Source organism: Betta splendens, chromosome 6 (genome assembly GCF_900634795.4).
Source record: "Betta splendens chromosome 6, fBetSpl5.4, whole genome shotgun sequence".
Taxonomy (NCBI): domain Eukaryota; kingdom Metazoa; phylum Chordata; class Actinopteri; order Anabantiformes; family Osphronemidae; genus Betta; species Betta splendens.
Genome location: NC_040886.2, coordinates 14,902,872 through 14,922,881, shown reverse-complemented (window position 1 = coordinate 14,922,881; position 20,010 = coordinate 14,902,872). Strand labels below are relative to the sequence as shown.

Here is a 20,010-nt window from a genome sequence, read left to right as displayed (position 1 = left end):
ACCCATTTCCCTGTCAAGTAATGTCTATCTGTCTATTGTAGCTACAGTATAGTAGTTTTACCTTTCCAAGATTATAACAATCTGTGGTGCAATAAAAAGGTAATGCTAAATATCAGAAGGCAGCTACTGTATTATTACTGTTTGCTTTCAACCTGAATGTCCCCTTACATTTTTACAATGATCCCTTATAACACAGAAATGCAAAATCCATGGCTGCGTATATCAGATTCTCCTTTAGGATAAAAAAATGAGCCTTAAAATGTCAGTTACTTTAAATGTGCCTCCAAGTAAGGAAAGTATGTCAAATCATGAATGATAAATAGTGTCATACACGCAGAGGTTGGAGCAGCTTCGCACACCACAAACGTGCTTAGCTTAATTACCTCATCACATATCTGTCCAATAAAGCCATAAAGACACAGGCTAAGAGGATTCTGTGGGAGAAACACTGACATGCTTCACAAGTTAAACATCTTCACTGATGCCGTAATTACAAGGTGGAAGAGCTGTACAGATAAAAATGAGCGGTTCCTATATACAGTAGCAATTAAAGTGCACTGACAATCAGTCCACTCAGACTTCACAAAGGAAGACATCGGTGGGACAATGTACAGTGTTTTTATTCTGCATTGCGTAGCTACAATAAATGGAAACAATGGAAAGATTAATCTAAGTCCAGTTCACCACAGCATTTTCCATTCATGCCTTTATTGGATTAGTGGGGGTGAATCCAACATTAGGCCACAGATTAATTTGACAAAGGGAATGTTGAAATGTAATCATAAAATAAGCCACAATCACCCTCATTAATTGCATTATGGTCCTGGAGAAAAGGAGGTTACCTTAACTATCAGGATTAGTGAAAACCCATCACCACCCAAACTGCTGTACACCAGAGCCACAGTAAAACAAACACAGCTTAGAGTGAGCACCATGTGCCTCTGCTCAGTGCTTACCTTGCTACGGAGAAGCTATCATGCCAGCGGCTATGTGACGAGATGAGCTACTTAGCAGCCCGTGTCCTCAACATCCCCTCCAATAGGCCTTCCCTGCCAAGTGTCCTAAATACTCTGCTCCATTGTCTGCCTCAGAAAACAGAAATGCTGCTGAATGGAAGCACTCTCTCTCCGAGGTGCAGTGCAGGAGGGAGGGTTGTTTGGAAAAGAAAAGGCTAATTCCCCGAGCAGGACAGGGAGCCATGCAAATGGGACACCAGTGAAGAAGCCTCCCTGCAGTGAGAGCGCTGCACGGAGGGGTCTCCGCTCGTCACCGCGGCCACGCTGGGGTTTAATCTTTTAAGCCCTCCCATCCCACTCGCACACGCTTGCAGACACACTCTAGCATACACACAAACTGAAAGGGCAGCCCCTGTTCCCTGCACCCACTCTTTAACCCAGTCCTCCACAACCACAACTTCAGTCTCGTCATTAGTCTGGCATCGGGCCGGACGTATCACCGGCACTGTCATATTCATCATCTGTCACAGCAAAATCCTTCTGCCCCTGGAAAATATGCTGAACACTGCAGAGCAAGTGACTTTTTAGTACAACACCAGAAAAGTGCTGGTCACACTGTTTTGTTGTGTAACCCGCTGATGGTCCCTGTGATATATTTTGCTTTTTTAAAAGTTGAATTAATTTCCCCAGTCTGAAGTCTATTCTACAGGATATTTTCCTTTGCCCTTTGCTTTTTACTCTCTAAGGAAATTCATGATTAACAGAGCTCCTCTTTGAACTACATTCATCGTCTCTCTGTTAAAATTCGGGGGATCATGTCTAGTTTTACCTCTATGAATGAAAAAGCACAATGAACATCTCAGTACTTGCTAAAACCCACAAAGACCCACAGAAAAGGCCAACAAAAGATTAAAAGCAGATCAATACAAAATGTTATTTTAAAATGTTTAATTTTTGAGCCAGTGTATTTTAACATAACTACATTCACAATGAAGTAAAGTTGACAGGTAACAATTACACTGCTCACCCAATAAACATACTCCTCTCAGTAGTAATATTTTTCAAGACCATGTAAAATATTAATTTCCACCAATACATTTTTTACCATTTATAAATGTAATTTAACTCAAATGGTTAAGTATTATTCCAAATAAAAGCTCCACTACTAACACTTAAAAGGTTAGACCGGTGATTTTTCAAACCGAAGGGTCATAAATAAGTCTTTCTGAAGAGGGTAGAACGTTGAGTGGGAGAGATAAGCTAAAATAACAAATGTGCCTTTACTCAAGAGCCATTAAGCAAGACACTGAGCCTTAAAGGTCTTGAGTGGGGCTGCTCATGGGCAAACAGGGATGATATATTATTCAGCTGCTCCTACTTGTGAATTCCTAAATTCGTACTCTGTGTGATGACATTAGGTTTAAGTGAACTCCACTCTGTTCTGGAGATGGGAAGCAGCCACCACATATTCTCACACAGGGAACTTGCAGTGTGTTGCACTATGCTGTGCAAGGGTTGCAGGGACTTGGTCGTGGGGACAGATTTAACAAATCTGTGCGACTTTCCCTGTGCTTTATGCCTGTATAACTACACACGGGGTAGCGCTGTGTGTAGCTAAATCTGACAAGATGAAGAATGTAGTCAGGCTAAAAACACTGCACTGGGACAAGAAAACACAGCTCTGCAGTATATTGATTCAATTGACCAGGTTTCACATTGTTAAATAATGCAAAGATCCCAAATCTGTCCAGATAACCTATTACCATCCATAACTGGGTAATTCTTAATGAGTAAAGGGAAGGAAATGTCTTGGCTGAGAGAAGCATTAACTTTGTGGGTCTTTCGGTACAGAAAACAACCACAGTTACTGTAGGTTCACTTAACCTTCAAGTCATTAAAGCTAATGGTTCAGGTCAAACGGGCTACAGATGACCCTTAAGACCAAATCCTACCTAATGGCTTACACTTCCATCAACCAGGACGGTTAAAGTCAGCCATACCTTTCCTTTCTCAGCTCCTATTCATTAACCATGAGCTGGCTGGATAATAAAAACCGATCCCGATCTCTCAGGAGCACGTGGAGCAGGGCGCTGAGTGCAGCAGTTGAGCAGGGCTTGTGTCTGGCTGGCTCCAATGCTTAGTTGTTTTTTTCTTTCAACGTGATTTACCCAATATTTCTGACTCGGTAGAATCCCATAAGTCACTGCTCAGGCAGCGGTCCATTCGGCCTGCGTGAGAGTTGTGTGCTTTTTCATGCTGCTGTAGAATTCTGTGGTAATAGAGAAACTTAACACTGATGGAGTTCATGTGATCCACATTAGAGATAAGTCTTTTAGCTGTCTGACATCTGCTGTGCCCTGGTTTTATGCCCACCACGTCCGATGTGGTGTTGCATCTCAACCGTATAATTAAAACACTGGATGCATGAAAAAAAGCCTGTCCTCCATCGATCTGCCTCCCTGCTTGTGTGTGTTGCGAACTAGTGCATGTGCGTAGATGTGAAGCGTCAGCGTGTGGGTCATCAGCTTCGTCTTAATCAATAGATAGTGAGCCATCAATTCCACGGCAGGTCAAAACACTTTAGTGATTCAGAACCTAGACTCGGGTTTACTGCTGTTGTTCATGGTTGATCTCTAAAAGGGGGCTCTGCAAAGGCTTTACTTTAAACTAAACCGTCCGGATCGGAACCTTTCTTTAAAGCCTTTTGTTGCTGCTCAGTGAGTCAAACACAATAAAAGCAGAAGCCGACAGTCAACCTGTGACTTACAGTAGGGGAGGAAATCAATGGGTGTAACCTGTCCACCAGCTCTTTTGTGTACATGTTAATTTGAGTGTCGCGAGGTTCGGAGGTGAATGAAGATACCTTGAAAAGCAGTCGGCTCTTGGTGCCAGTGCTTTCCCAGTATCAGCTGGGACATGAGGGAAGCGGTACGAGACAGTTGGGCTGTTTAAAAATGTAACAGGCGAGAAAACATCCAAATACAAACAAACCACAGTTACCACATACAGTACGACCCATGCGTGAGAGCATCCACTGAAGCCCTGAAATCCTAAGGAGAGAGGTTTGGAGAAATCAACTCTCCTAAAACAGCAAGAGTGACGAAAATTGGTTTTCACGTCCTTTATAGACAGGAAAATTCAAGCTTATGTTATCTCACCTTGGTTTATCGCTTCATTCAATTCACTGCTGCATTTTCCAGAATAATTTGGACAACATTCAGAATGCTCGATTCAGTGAAAATAACCCATCCATCACTTTAACACAGTGATCAAACAGCGCAGTGTTGGCTTTCACATGAAAGCACAGAGAGAGAGCTTGATTCTGAGGGTGAGGGGAGCATGACAGACGTCTGTTCATGGAGCAGGCCAAATGAAAATTATGCATAGAAAGTCATTACATAAAGGTCACAGTGACACATTATGTGTTCCTTCACTCTTGAAGCGGCTTCTGAGATGAAAAAATACTACACCACAAGCTACAGTATATTTCCAACCATGCAATAATATTCACGGCCAAATACACAAACAATGCACATTCAGTGTACAGCATTTAGTAACAAGACACAGTGGGAACATGCATGTAATGTACTAACAAACCAAAATGTAAACATCACAAGACTCATGCAAAGAAGAAAGGCCCCAGATGCTACTGGTAAAATGCCCCCCACCAACCACAGACTGAAACACTGTAAAGGAACCACTGGGAAGCCCACACAAACAAACACAGTGCTGCAATAGGTCCAGATGCATCGACTGTATGTGAGCAGCGCCGCAGTACTGAGGTACGACGCTTCTTTCTGAGAGGCAGATAATGAGCTGTTCCCTTGGCACAGCACAGAATCCTGGCACTAGCGGAGTTGAGCTGTGTTGGAGAACACACACACACACACACACACACACACACACACACACACACACACACACACACACACACACACACACACACACACACACACACACACACACACACGCACACACACACACACACACACACACACACATCCCTGCAATAACTCAGGAGAAGCTAGCAAGCTTCCTATCGCTCCTCTCTCTGCTCTGGCTGCTGCACACTATGTATACAGAAGCCAAACAGGGAGCCCTCTCTGCCACCCACCTCTGTTCCTGAGGCCTGACTTGCACACAGAGGAACCTCACAATGCCTGTAGTTTGTGTCCCCTTGGTGCTCAGTTGGCAGCCGTGGAGCCAGCTGTATATCTCTCCTTTACACTATTCCCTAAGGATAAACGGCTGGTCTGCTAGTGCTGGTTAGCAACTGCTGTCATGGCACCCTGCCCCTTCTATCACAGGCTGTAAAGAGCACAGAAGCCCCCCACCATCGCGTACACCCTCACAAACATTTAGCTGTCAAATCATATGGCTCCCCAGCTGTGACCCCACATCACAGAGGAGGAGGAGGAGGAAAAGGAGCAGGAGACGGATGAGGGCTAAGGAGGGGGTTGGGGGTGCATGTGTGTTTTCCACGGAGGATGAGATAACAGGGTATGGCCAGAAAGCATGGCAACTGGCAACATGGCAAAAGATCAGTACAGTGGGAAGGATGCGTAAGCAGGGAATAATAACGAGAACTGATACCAAAGTTGAAGGGAGGCAAACAGGGAGTTTGATTTTAATAGCTACAAGGACTGTCCATTCCCTCAGCTGGAGGTAAACATCACAACACTAGGAACCAGCAGCACCATAAAAAGAACTTGCCACTCATTTCACCTTTACTTCCTCCTACTCAACTCTTCCTCTTATCCATTATGCTCCTCTGCGTCCTCCCATCCCTTGTTCCTGTTGTTTCCCATTATCTTGCACCCCTTATGTCACCAGTTCATTTAATCCTTCTTCCTCTTCCTCTTCTCATTCATAATAGATCGTTTGGAGATATTCCTTTCCTGTAGTGGGCCTTACGCCCCTGGAGCCAGTCAGCCTGTATTGATTCTTGGACCAGAGGAGTCATCAATGCATAGATAATAAGCTTTGAAGCTCCCCCGACTCTTCTGCATCCTCCCACTGTAAATATCTGATGGAAGGTGCCTACAATGAAAGATACTGAACATTCATTAGTTTAGCATCAAAAATGATGCAGGTTGTTTATGAGATTGTGTTCTGCGTTACACAATGAAAGCACAGTGGTTTTAGGTCAATGTCCTCCTCATGGCCGTGACGCACGTTATGTCACTAGGAGCCACATTAAGCAATATTAGACTAGATATCTGCCCTATGCTCAGGCCAGCCTGCCCCTCCTTTGACTCAGGGTTCCAAATATAGGTCAACTGGCATTTAAGTGACTGATAAATGTCACAAGGACAATGCTGCTCTTTTTAGGACTGGACAAAATATGACTTATGCCCTGCAGCACCAGCACGTAACAATGTTCAGTACAATGCAGATAATCCAAAAATCACAAAGTGAAATCTGTAATCCATCTAAAGCACCGATGTCTATACAGTTGGAAACCCGTAAATGAAAGGTTGCTGAGTTGAGAGGCATTGCATCTTGAGAACTATGCGAGGGAGTCATTAAATAGGGCAATTTTCATGCTCGCTGAACAAAACACATACAATTTGAAGTGTGCAGCCAGACGCGTGACGACAGGCGGGAATTTATCAAGGAAATAACTTCCCAGCCGGTAAAGGGAACCTGGAATTCTATATTGGCTTTACATTAACACAACAAGAAACAATGTGATAATCTCCTTCAACGCCGCATTTTTACATACAGTACAGTACTGTATGTAATAAGACTAGGTAAATTACAAAGTTAGGAACTAGTAAGGAACAATATTTGTAAAATTATACCTGCTTATTTAAAAGAAACTCCAGATCCCTCAATATCGAAAATGAGATAAGACAAGATTTGAATATAAACAAGCATAATCAACATATCAATAGAAGATAATGCTACTTTTTACACCACGGTATTGATATTAAAATCATTCTCTTTCCGTCACACATGCTACTTGCCACTCGGTCAAACTGTGCCCGTGTGATCACTGGAGCACTGGTGACAGTAACAGTGACATTTTGCTATGTTGTTACATCTATGTTCACAGCTTTTGCAGTATTCATGAGACAAGGCTACCCACACTAATGATACTGCAGACTTTTATCCACATGCACGCATGCCCACACAAAAAGACCGAGGCCCCTGGGGAGCGAGCCAATGGTAACAGAATGCGCGTGTCCCATCGCCCGAGATACTGTATGAGCTTTTCATCCTGGAGTGGCGAAAATAGGTCTGACACTTAATTAGCGAACACGGTCACAGCACAGAACCCAGGTCCCGTCTTTGTGTCTCCCTCTGCTCTGGAGATTTCACACCATCTCCCCCTCTCTCTCAACAAATGCAGACATGCACAGATGAAAACAAACATGATCTCCTACAACTTCATGTCAGAATGAGCAGACAAAAATTTAGGAGGATTCCTAAAGTAGGAACTGTTACCAGAAACTAAAACAGAACTGATTGTATGTGTTTTAATGGCCGTAATCTTTATTGTCCTCGACAAAAACTTAAAAAATAGTCAATCTAGAGTTTCTTCTCATCCACATGCTTTTTAGTTCTTTTTCAGCTTTGTCAGTGAAACCTGGCAACTCCAGAGTGATTGAGGTTGTGGGTGGATATGTTTAAACAAGGAGGAGCGAACAGGAGTCCTGTCCGTTCCCTCGCCTCAGCACTTATAGTGATTATGAAATGGCACAAAAATGTACTTTCTAAGCACATTAGACTACAACGACTATTGACACACAATTACAGTCAGTGATGGTCACAAGATGCTGCACACTGCAAGAAAAACAGCCGCATCTCTGTGGATGTAGCTGAATTATGTGCCAGTGTTTGACATTTATTCACCAATCCAGTCGTATTTTAGAAGGCTCTGACTACGCCTGATAGGTGCTATCAGCGTAGCTGAGGTAAGTCTGAGTCACACAGGCTGATTAACGGAACTGTATAGATTTATTAATCTGGTACTAACCAGTGTGTATCACAGCAGCAATTAATCCATAATTAGGAGGATTACAGAAGAAACCGTTTCTCTAGTTCTTTATTCCTTTTCCCACTGTTTCAGTTCCCAGATGGATGAGGTTGCTCTCACGCTCTTCACTTTTCCTTTTGTCAACAAAGCCCAGAAAAACATCAAAATCAACAACGTTCTGAGAGACCCGATATTTTATGTTGTTTTCCCTCAGTCCTAAACACATTACTGAAAACAAACATTTGACTGGCCAAAATAAAGGCTAAATTTCAATATACTAAATAATGTATATAATGAATAATGAGCTGGCTGGTATAGTTTACTTAATACGGACAGAACTAAGGCAGAGGGACATATCAGTAGAGATGCTTGTAACACAAATGTATTGTTGGTCCTGGCATTTTAATTGGTTTTCCATCAGTAAGAAAAATATATGGTAGCAACAGACTCAGACTGACTTAATTGTTCCACCTTTAGTAACAGTGGGTGAGCTTGTTTTCTCTGTTCGTACTGTGCTTTTATGTCCTTTTCCATTTTACTAAAGCGAAAACACCCTGGGCATTATTTTACCATTGTCATTGCCATTATTTTCCTGCTCTGAGAAGATTTCTGCTTGCATTAGGATCTGCACAGACTCCATGTTGCAAAGGAAAATCTGTGAAAAAGTCCATAAGGTCGTTTAGCGGATCTTTTACGGATGTGCTTTTAGAATGATGGCTGTATTTCTTCGCCACGTCCAACATTTCTTCTTCTTCTTCAGCCAAATCTATTCCGGTAAGGAAACATGTGGCCTCAGCTTTACTCTTATTCTAATATCAAAACTAACACCTACAGATGACTACATGTATATTAAAACATGTTCTGCATGTGCTGAACATTTCAGAATGATAATTCGATTTAGTGACACCACTGTGGCTGCTATGGCTCTGGTGCCAAAGCTGACACAATGCCAAGGGCCTCCTTGCATAATTTCTAGGTTTAAAACTTGAGGAGTCCTGCAGATATTTATTCATTTCTTATTTGTCATGGTCGCATACTCCCATTTAGGCAAATATGGATGGAAAGGTGACACATTACACATGGCTAGAACACTAAAAGTAGAGGAACATGTCAGCTACATTGACAACATCTGTTTGGACCACAAGAAGAGGGAAGAAAAATAGACCAACAGGCATTTTTAGAACTCTCTAATGCACCAGACACATGGTGAGTTGTTTACTTTGGTAAATTCTAAGTAAATCATTTATTGAACTAGCTGCAGCAGTATACCAAAAATGAAACATCATTATTCCAAGTGATTTTGGAAATAAATAAGTCATTAAATACTAAGGAATTATGATTAGCACAGATTTAGCCTCCTCATATGAGGTGGCATGTACTGTATAAGATTTAAAGATTTTCCCAAGCAATATTATTCTGCAGTGGAACTTTAGGGCTGAGCAGTTTAAGCAGAAGGCTCAGACACCTCCTCCAGAGTTCAAAGTAGACAAGACAAAGCCTGCTCTGTGAATCCATTGACTGCCATACTGTATTAGCCTGTGCCAGTGCTTTTAAGCAGTGCCATGCATATTCATGGTGGCCCATCAGGAAGTCTTCCTCCACTACATGTGCCACTACAAGCTCCTTGGTCTTTCTCAATGGGTGCATTTATGCGTAAAATAATATTCTCATGTTATCTGGCACTCAAGCAGCTCTTCCTTGAAATGCTGCATATACTATAACAAACAGTCAGCGTGGGCTCTTGTTGAAAGCGCCAACAACTGAGTATAAAGGTATGCAAATATATTTAGACATGTTTAAACATGATCCAATTTAGTTTTTTTCTCTGTTGGTTGCTTGTTTATTTAAAAAAATCAATGGATATTTGCTAAGGCTTCATCTGGACCAGGCCTTTCTATCATCACGTCGGGAACAGAGCGTCCATGTCAACAGACCCAGTCACCTGTGTTTACTGCCAAGCACATGGCCACAGTCAGACAGCCTGTTGGGAAGCAGCGTGTGTGTCGACTGACAATGAGCGCAGCCCGAGTAAAGACCTGAGTCATCTGGTGCTTTTTGGCCAAGTCACGGCATGCGATCACTTCCCATAACATAGAACAGGTGCCCCCTTAAACAACAACACAACAACAACAAAAGAAGGGGGGGGTGTACTGAATGTGACAGCTCACTGTGTAGACAGGACGTGTGTGTGTGTGTGTGTGTGTGTGTGTGTGTGTGTGTGTGTGTGTGTGTGTGTGTGTGTGTGTGTGTGTGTGTGTGTGCTTCCACTGAATTCAGATTACAAGATTATTAACTCTACATAAGAAAATCATCTCTTCACTGTAATGAGGCTGTTTGCACTAAACCCACCTGAGGCTCAGACATCATCTCAGCCGTCCACCCAACTAGACGGCTAACAGCACTTACTATCACACTTGCCTTTCCTCCAGTGCCCCGATGAAAGCTAGACTAGGTTAAGAGACATTTCACATATTATGCTTCAAACAGATGTTTGTGCTCTAAAAGTGCTGCCTGTACGTGACAGCACTGAAGTGTCTGGTTGTATATTTTGTATAACGCTTGAGGTCTATTTTTAAAATGTTAAAAAACAGCCTGCAGCATTATATTCATCGGATCAGAACATTAAAATGCATAAAAGAACATAAAGAATGTTAGCTTGTTTCAGTTTTAGCCTTTTGGCATTTAGAGGAATACTTTCTTTTTCTTTCTAGAGAATTAGATTAAACGATCCATTTATTCATGAATCATTCAGTCTATTGTTGTGCATACTGTATAAATTGAATAGAAAGCTGGAGCTAAGAACCCGCTAGACGTTAGCACAAATTAGCATAACTGAAAACAGAGGAAAACTTCAAACCCAGCTGGTGTCATCTGCTCTGGTTCTGGTCATTTTCTATCAAATCATTTTCTCATTACTGTGTTTTGTTTATTTTCCTGAGGGAAATGTGATTCATCAGTTATTTAGCGTGATGCTGTTGTTTACTGTTGCATACATGGAAGCCTTCCTAGTTGCAATAGACTGAAGTCACATAATCATAATCTGTTTAGTCATGCATGGATGTGAATAACATTATGTACTTCAGCAGACTCTATAAACAGCCACTTTCAACCCCTCCTCCTCTCACTCAGTCATATGGAGGAGCAGTGTTTTGCTTTGTCCCCTGTGTGTGTGTGTGTGTGTGTGTGTGTGTGTGTGTGTGTGTGTGTGTGTGTGTGTGTGTGTGTGTGTGTGTGTGTGTGTGTGCAGATGGGAGTTATGTGTGCTTGCCGTGACACGGTCTGTCCTCCACACACCACAGCCCTGTGTGAGCAGCGTGAGTGGAGCTGTGTGTTGCAGATAAGAGTCACACTACTGCAAAACGGGGTGAGTCGGGGTGGGGGGAGCATGTGTGAAAAGAGCTCAGGAGAAAAGAAAGGAGTGCACATTCTCGCAGTCAGATTCACCTCTGGATGCCCTTTGCTCAACTCTGTGCCACTGCACCTTTCTCATGAATAATCCAGGCAGTGACACTAGCTGCTATCCTACTAACACATTTCATGAGGCTCTACAGTATGGCAGCTGGCCACAGCCATGACCTACTGAGCTGGGAACCAATAAGCTCATTCATTTGCATGCATGGTTTATTTTTTTTCCCATAATAATGAGATACAGTATTTCCACTTGGCAGGGAGAGGAAGCTGTGACTGCTGGTACATCCCTCAGTCTAGACGGCCAATAACAGGAATTATAAGGTGGCCATTTGCCTGTTTACTCTTCTTATAAATTCCTTTACAGGGAGGCTGAATTGTACAACAGAAGAAGAAAAGGGTCTGTAATTAGCATGCTGGGTTTCCTTCCATCTCTCCTCCCTTTTGGCATCAGGGTGACTCGCTCAAACAGTACTCTGACTCATGATAATTAAAACACAGGGAGGGTATACACCGCAATCGCATTTTATATTTCATGGGATAATATTAGCTGCTTCTTCTCAGAGGCGATTTGCTGTTGCCAAGTGAAAATTGTGAGAATAACGTCAACAGCATGAATTAGCAGATTGCAACAGAAGCTCCTGAAGCTACAAACCGAGCCAGGGAAAAGAATCTGGTGCATAATTAGTGCACAAGTCTCATGCATAAGTCAGCCAGACTCCCTCACAATGCTGTGTTCAGATCTGAATAATGACACGCCAACGGAAACAACTGTAGTGCTGGGACACTTAAGGGCAGTTTGTCCAAAGCTATTAGCGCTGGCGTCTGGTCCCAGTAGCTCTTACAGAAACCATGACGCAGGTGGTTACATCAACTTGTAGGGTTCCAGCCAGATGTGACAGTATCATCATGTCAGTTGGACATGTACCTTGGCAGAACAGGGCCTTATACTGTATATATACACTGTGTATGTATATATATATATATATATATATATATATATATATATATATATATATATATATATATATATATATATATATATATATATATATATATATATATATATACTGTATACGTAAGCATTCTTTGACCCCTTTAGTCCACATTCATTAGCTATGCAACAAGAGGGCTGATTTAAGACCCTTTGAGGGGAGCCAGCGAGACCAGGTTTGTTAGTGTGAAACAGAAAATCAACCCGTTTGTCGTGCTCACACACAGCGAATGCTAATGTTGCCGGTATCAATGGGCTCTTCATGTAGAAACACAACCGAAGGCCCAGCTGACCAGCAAAGCACAAACACACCGGCAGCACAGCAAGAGAGCCAGAAGAGGACAGTGGAGGCCCACAGCCCAGACCGGCACCAGCTCCGCTTTTATTTCTGGTTACACTGATCTCAGGAATGAAGGAAGAGCTCCAAATGTTTTGTGTCCCTCTGTTTCATTATACCTCTCATTCCTCCTTCCTTCCCCTTCTCCTTTTTACTCAGAGCTGGGCTGAAAATCAACACGCATTCTAAATAAGTATTTAATCAATACAGACACGCAGCAGCTCGGCGAGAACCATAATAAGCAGCAAATACACAATCAGCAGGACAGCACCCTAGACCCTCTGAATTTTTAAATGATCCTGTCTGTAAGAGACTGTTCCAGAAATGAACATGATGCGATGAATTACTCAGAAAGCACAGTGCACAGACAATTATTTTAAAAATATCACCAAATACAGTAAGAATATTTGGGGATATTAATGCATGAAATTCTACTAAAATAGATTAATAAAAACATAGCATCACTGTAAAATACCAGTGGGTGGTCTCAAAATGACTGCAGGTAAACAAAGAGGCAGATTGAATAATGGCCATAGAAATAGCACTTGCAGAGGCCCCATAGTGCTATGCTCCCCATCTCTGGCAAGTATAATGGGATTTCTTTGGTTTAAATGCACTTCACTCACTCTGTTGAGCCAGTAGGAAACTAATCTATTGATCCACAAACAATTTAGCTGTCCAGCTGTCCAGAGAGTGGGAAAACAGGACGCCCCTAAATGTATAATGAGGCTTCCCAAGTGCTAAGCTTCTTCAGTATTCACTCCATGTGCCAGGAGACCTTCGCCTTTGGACTCTCTCTGCGATTACTCTTTTATCCATACAGTTCTCACAAATATGGCCCCTCCCACAGGCGGCTCAAGGTAACGCGCTTCCTCCCAAGGACGTTTTTGATTAGAGTAAGGATCCCCTTTGACCCCATCGGGCTTTCATTACTTGCAACATACAACTGGTGGCGGGTTCACGACTTGAGTTTAGTATGCTGAGCTGTCGACCACAGCACAGCAAGCATCATCACTATAAGGCTACGTATACTGTGATTAGCATATCAAGCCTTTTACGCTGCAGTAGCATGTAGGCGAAGTATCATGGCAACAGGCCTGTAGACAGCGCTCCAAGCCTGGCTGGGCCCTGACAAGGAAGATAATTTTGTGCCTAAGTGGACAGCTCGCTTCACCGCCGTGCTTGTTCTTGATCCCCAGGACTATAAGATAACAGCTCAAGCCTTTGAATCGACAGTAAGCTTTTACATCCCCACAATGAACCAAGATTAAAAAGGATTAAATCCAAAAGAATGTAGAGCTTTGCCGAGAATATCAGTGATAAAGGATGGTCTCTACACTTTGAAATGCTGCTACATGTAAATAACACCATTTACATGCAGACTATGGTATCTAAGGGTATGTCAAAGAGGCTATGCTAAACCTTCCAGCAGCAAAAAGTGATCATTTTTCTTTCAGTCTAATTAAATATGAAGTCACTAATCTCAGACACTTAAAGGTCATTACAGATTCTGTCATTAGTAGAATTTAAGATGCAGGAATTTACTCGTAAACAACTGTTTTCTACATCGTTGCCCCCTGATTGAAATCCCAGGGAATAAATTAGATGTGCTCTATTGATTTTCAAACTGCATGAAATAAGCCATCTCTTGGACCAAAGTAGCGTGTAGTGTTGTAAACAATATACTCACTATATGTGACTGCTCCTGTGAAGGTGTAAAAACAGATGGCTTTAAGACTCCCGCGTGAGAAATCAGTCCTGTGCGTGTAACACGGTATTGCTATGCGTGAAATGTTAAATTAGCAAGAGATATTCTTGAAATTGATTAGTTAATTAAGGACCTGGACTTGTTAGCCTTCAAGTGCTGTCACTTTAACTTACTGTCAATATTAAGGTTCAGCCTCTTAAGTGCTGGCTAGTAGGAGCCGAAATGCAATTAGCTACTTAATGAGCAAATAACTCTTTATATTATTGTGAAAACTGAACATATCCCAGTGAGTCCGTGCTGCTAAAAAACAAACAAGCAATTTTCTGTGCTGGCATTGTGATAGAAAAAGCCAAATATTACCAGGAAAAATTAAAATAACTGATTGTGCCATTAACAAGAATTACTAGGCAAAGGGCACACATCTGTAATCTCCCTCTAATTGAGTCTGTAAATCCCTGAAGATTTGCTTTGATTGTAAAGTCTAATAATATCCCAGAGAAAACTGAGTGAGAAATCATAAACAACACATGAAATCTTGTCAGATTTAACCTAGTTACAGATTCCATTCCTTTTCAAATGTTGCATGATGCTGATCACTATCTCAAACTCATCAGATACATGAACACTACTGTAAATGAATCAGTTTGCATAAACAATGCTGTTATTTACTGTACACAGCTTGTCACTGACCTCTTTTATCTATCATTGATGTTTTTTATAGGCCAGTTGTACTTTTTCTGATGTTTTGCTGAAAGTGCATTTTCTGTCACAATGATGTCATTGATCAATGTCATTCTACAGAAACTTCCCTGTGAGTGGCAGAGGAAGTAACCAGCAGCTTCTAGACACTATCTGCATGTGCACATCACATTATCTCAAAGGAGATGGAGCAATCTGATGCTGGACGAGACATCACCTGGCAGACAGATAATCTAGAGAAGAGTCCCCAAAGATGCCCGTCACTTTATCGAGCAGCTAAATGGAAGTGGAGCAGATAAAAGCTTCTTTGATAAAAGACACTTCATGTTACGCGTTCAGAGCTACACCACACAACACAATGCATTTACCTGGTCACTGTATGAATAATATTTCTGCAAAACTATTAATAGGCGAAAAGACAGTAGGTCAAATCAAACACATCTATTTTTACCTGCAGAAAATGTAGTGCATTCATGTAAATCCAAAAAAGGCCATCAGCGCAGGCTGTTGTGTATTATCCTCATCATAGAAACAAGTGATTCCATTATTTCTGTGATGTATTGTATAAAAGTAACTGGCCTCCTGAAGTGCTATTAGACATCATTAGATTCATCGTCTTCATTACAGATCGTGTTAATCATTACAGGCCTTACACTACACTGGTATAGAACATCCAGAAAATGCCCCCTCCCCCAGTTTCATAGTCTAAGATGTTTCAGGAACTGAAAACAGGCAATTATAAGTAATTTTCCATTGTTATCTTCAAAATAGGGTGACTCCTTTCTGCAATCTGCCAATTACGCTAATTCTTTTGGCTTCTGTTGATACGTGCATGACCACTTCGCAAGACGACTAGAATAACAAAACTGCTGAAAAAATAACATAGCAGGAAATAAGATTCACGATCAACAAGTGGCATACAAATGCACACTGTGCCCACTTAGCCCCGTCTCTTCACATGAGACCTATGGGGTCACGCGCATGCAGAGATCAGGGAGCAGGTCCACAATGGGAGAATGAACGGCAGGCGCTGCACACTGTACTCTACAGCAGGGGACAGCAGATGAGGACTGAGACCCTTTCTCCTCCGTGGGCTTGAACAGAGGAGAGGCCTGTATCCAGGCAAACACAGAAGACGTCATGTGTCTGCGTTGCTGTCGTACCATTAGTGGCTCTCACTATTGAATATGAATATTGCTGAGCCATCTAAAAGGAGCACGGAGACTAGAGCCTCACGTGTTTTGTCAGCAGGGCTGAGGGAGTCCCTTGTTTAGAGGTGCAGTGCAGAGAGTCTCAGCAAAATGTGCTGCTTTTTGCATTTCCATACACAATGCTCACACGCATGGACCGCCAGGTCTTGCTATATTCTGTCCTAGCATATCTACTTCAACAATGATAGAAGTCCATGATGTATGTGTTTTTCTCAGCATGACTGACACTGTACCCAGTGTGGCAGAATGAGCAGCTCCTAACAAACCATCCCTCCTGCTGCCAAATGCCGGCGCTCCTAATCAGTCCAGAGCCTTTTCAAAATCACACACGAAATCTGTCTTCCTTCATTCAGCTAATGCTTTGAGTCCTTGCCCAAGACTTTGTCGTCCAGGGCTCAGAAGGACATCTGGAAACAAATCTAATCTCTTAAAAGAAGTCTAAAATACCTTAATCTTACATGGAAAACATCCAAGATTCTGTACTGAGCACCAAAATCATAATGTCTAAAGACCATGTTGTTTGACTGACACTGGGAAACAAAACAATCCTTTTCCTGCTAAATAATACAAATATTCACAAGTGAATTGGAGATAGATTGGTTGAAGACGGCTCAAGTGCTGTTAGCTTGTCTACAGCAATATGTGACAGAAGTGTGTGACTAAATCTTTAAACCCAAAGAGAAGCAAGACTGTGACACAAATGGGAAGTAAGGCTGTAGCCTGTAGAGTCAGCAGAGAAATTTGCAAGCACAGTTATTTAAATACAGTAGTTCCTCATTAGTCAGGGGAAAAATCGTATTACAACATTTAAAATTCCACGTATTGTGGCGCAAGAAGTTCAAATGCAAGATGCTGCTTTGGACGCAGGGGACTAGACTCGATCGGAGCAAAAGGAATTCATTCACCTACATGAAGGAGAGGGTCTGTCCTCGGGGGGTACACAGGACAGCACGGCATGCATTAGCAGCAGTCAGAATTACAGGCTTCGCAGGTGGCCGTGGAATCCCTCTGACATTTTGCGCCACACTTATTGCTCTGATTTAGTCATGACAAACACCCAACGAGGGTCCTCACACGTGACACCAGTTCAGAAACGTACATCCACACAGTGTGTTAATCACAGACCCGTGGAAGATACAGAAAACACAGGTAATGATCCGTAGAGAACTGTAAACAGCAAAAGAATATAGAAGTAATTTCCTCCGCCAGTTTAGTGCTATTGATTAGAATGTGAAATGCTATTAGAAGCTAATTTCAGCAAAGTACAAGAGATGCAGCAGCTTTAGTGGCGTAATTGATGCTGTATTGTTTGTTACAGGATACTGTATTTTAAGAAATGCACTTAAGGCAATCTTTAAGAGCATTATAAAGACTGTTTTATCTATAGCTAAAGCCATTATGTTAGTGGTGAGTGGTCATTTATATTTTCTATTACCTTACCCTTCCTTACACCTAAAGATCTCTTCAAGCTCATTATTATAGCAGCACGTAGGATGAGCAGGCTCTCACCACTGAACCCTCCTCATCTCCTGACTCAGGACGCGCCCACACACCTTTCGTGGCACCTGACGCCCTGACGACGTGAATGTGCCATTACACGGCGCTTCGGCTGGGATCTGCCGGCGAAGATGACAGAGCCGAGTCACACGCCTCAATCAGCCGCCGCGCTGAAACCAAGACATGCGTCTTAGTTCCACCCCAGATGAAAGCGCTCGCCGCCACGGGGTGCTCCCTAATCTCTTGGCTTTGAGGCGGGCGGCAGTTTGAATCATCGGCATGTGCGGCGCTGTTAGGCGATGGCCTCTGGCGAGCTCCAATTAATGCTGGATTTAATAAGGAGACTTACTCCAAGCCCGTGTGCTGCAAAGAGTTAAAGCATTGCAAAATCGGTACATCGACTATTTTTTTTTTTTTTTGCGGGGGAAGGAGGATGCACGCCCGCCAGGATGTGCAGCGGATCATGTAACAGCTTCATCCCCGCCGCACCGCGATAAGTCAAACCCCGCAGCCTCCGTATCTCCCCGCATCTGTCATTAGGACACAAACGGCCAGCGCCGCTTCCCCGGAGCCACGTCGGTAGCCGTTCTGCATTGCGGTGGGCTGAATGGGCTCCATCCCATCCGCGCAGCCCACTCAGCCCGTTGTAAACAACACTGATTTCAGCTGTCAAAACGCAGCGCCTGGCGTCCCCGCAAATGATGTCAAACGCACAGTTTCCCCCCGCGACTCCGGCCGCCGTGCTCACCTTTCGTAGCCGCGTCCGTCCGTCCGTCCGTCCGCCCGCGCGCCCGTCACGATCCGATCCTCGCACCTGCTCAGCAGCGCGTCGCCGGACGCTCGGGAGCGGGGAGAGAAAGTGGCGGAGCCGCGGTCCCGTCCCCGTGGGTTGGATGGCGGCGGCGTCTGGCTGCGGACGCAGGGGGCGCTGCTCCGTCCTCTTCCGCAGGAGGGGCTCCGTCCCCGTCGGCTCCGGCTGCGCGTGAACGGGAACGCTGCGAAGTTCACACGCGTGACACCTTAATACAGCGCAGTCAACATCATTTATTATGGATGTTGTGACTCAGCGTTGCCTCCACATGTGAGCTTCGTGCAGCTGTTGCTGCCTTTCATTACGCTCAGATTTAATGTGCTTTCAAGCTGTTCTCCACGGTTTACCTTTAATTTACATGGAGACTTTATGAATGCACCACTGTCTAATAGATAATCCTCTGATGATGTGCTCTGGGTTTTAAAGCCTGTGAGTCAGCGTTTGTTACCACAGAGCATCGCTGTGTTCATCAAAAGGCTCGATTTCAGTCATTTCTCCTCAAACTGGACATTCTGCCCTCGGGCTTGTACCACAGGGACACAGCGTTCTATTATATCAAAGATCACCACCAGACTCGAGGGGAAACCATAAACATGTTGTGCAAAGGTTGAGCACATTTCTGACAAACATCATGGCACAAACGACTGTTGTTGAGCAGCGGAAGTGCTGAAACCTACGACTGTTAGCTAACTAGTTGTTAGCACTAGAACTCGTTAGCTAGCTAAAGCTGTAGTTTAGCTAAATTAGCTAATATTAGCTAAAATAGCTAATACGTGCCATCGGATAAATTAGCTAATATTAGCTAATATTAGCTAATATTAGCTAATTTATCCAATGGCATGTTATACAATTCATGACTAATAGGATTACATTAAAATATTACACATATTTGAATACTTAAACATATGTAATAAAGGTCAACTAGCTCAGGTACAACCCTTGCTCACTGGCTCGTGGCAGGATGCAAACAGTGGAGTTAACGGTAATTGCAGCTTTTATCCAAGCATACAGTAAATGTGCAGTCATCAGGCTTAAAGCCGTGGAGGTTCTGTTGAGCTGCACATCATCCTACTTAGGCACAAGAGCTAGATGTACTTTCCACACTGTCCTAAATGAATAGCTTGTGTGGACCTATTAGTCATTTGTGCTATTGATTTACGTTACTCACTCTTCCGTGATGGAGCGGTTCCATCTTACTCACTCCTGAGTCTGTTAGAGTTACTTACCTCCCAGCTTTAAATATGGTAGTTTGGGTTTTTGTCCTGCATTTCCCCACCTGTACACCAGGTGTCCCCAGTCTCCGCAAACACCTGTCTCGTTAGCTGTTCCCGCTCACGAACTCTGACCTCTAGCAAACGCTTATTCTTGCCAGACTGTTTGTATGTATTAGCCTTTCTCTGTTTGTAG

At 43.1% G+C, this 20,010-nt stretch overlaps 1 protein-coding gene across 3 annotated transcripts in view; it reads right to left on the bottom strand.

Moving 5' to 3' along the window:
- LOC114857087 (contactin-1a-like) overlaps nucleotides 1-18,687 on the bottom strand; it is a 48,085-nt gene extending 29,398 nt beyond the window's left edge. The window contains exon 1 of one of the 3 annotated variants that reach the window (XM_029153221.3): nucleotides 18,541-18,687. The gene's annotated coding sequence lies outside the window, so the exon portion shown is untranslated. Of the gene's footprint in view, nucleotides 1-956; nucleotides 1,229-18,540 lie in introns of those variants that run through there. The other 2 variants (XM_055510023.1, XM_029153222.3) reach the window with 2 other exon arrangements.
- Nucleotides 18,688-20,010: the final 1,323 nt, after the last annotated feature.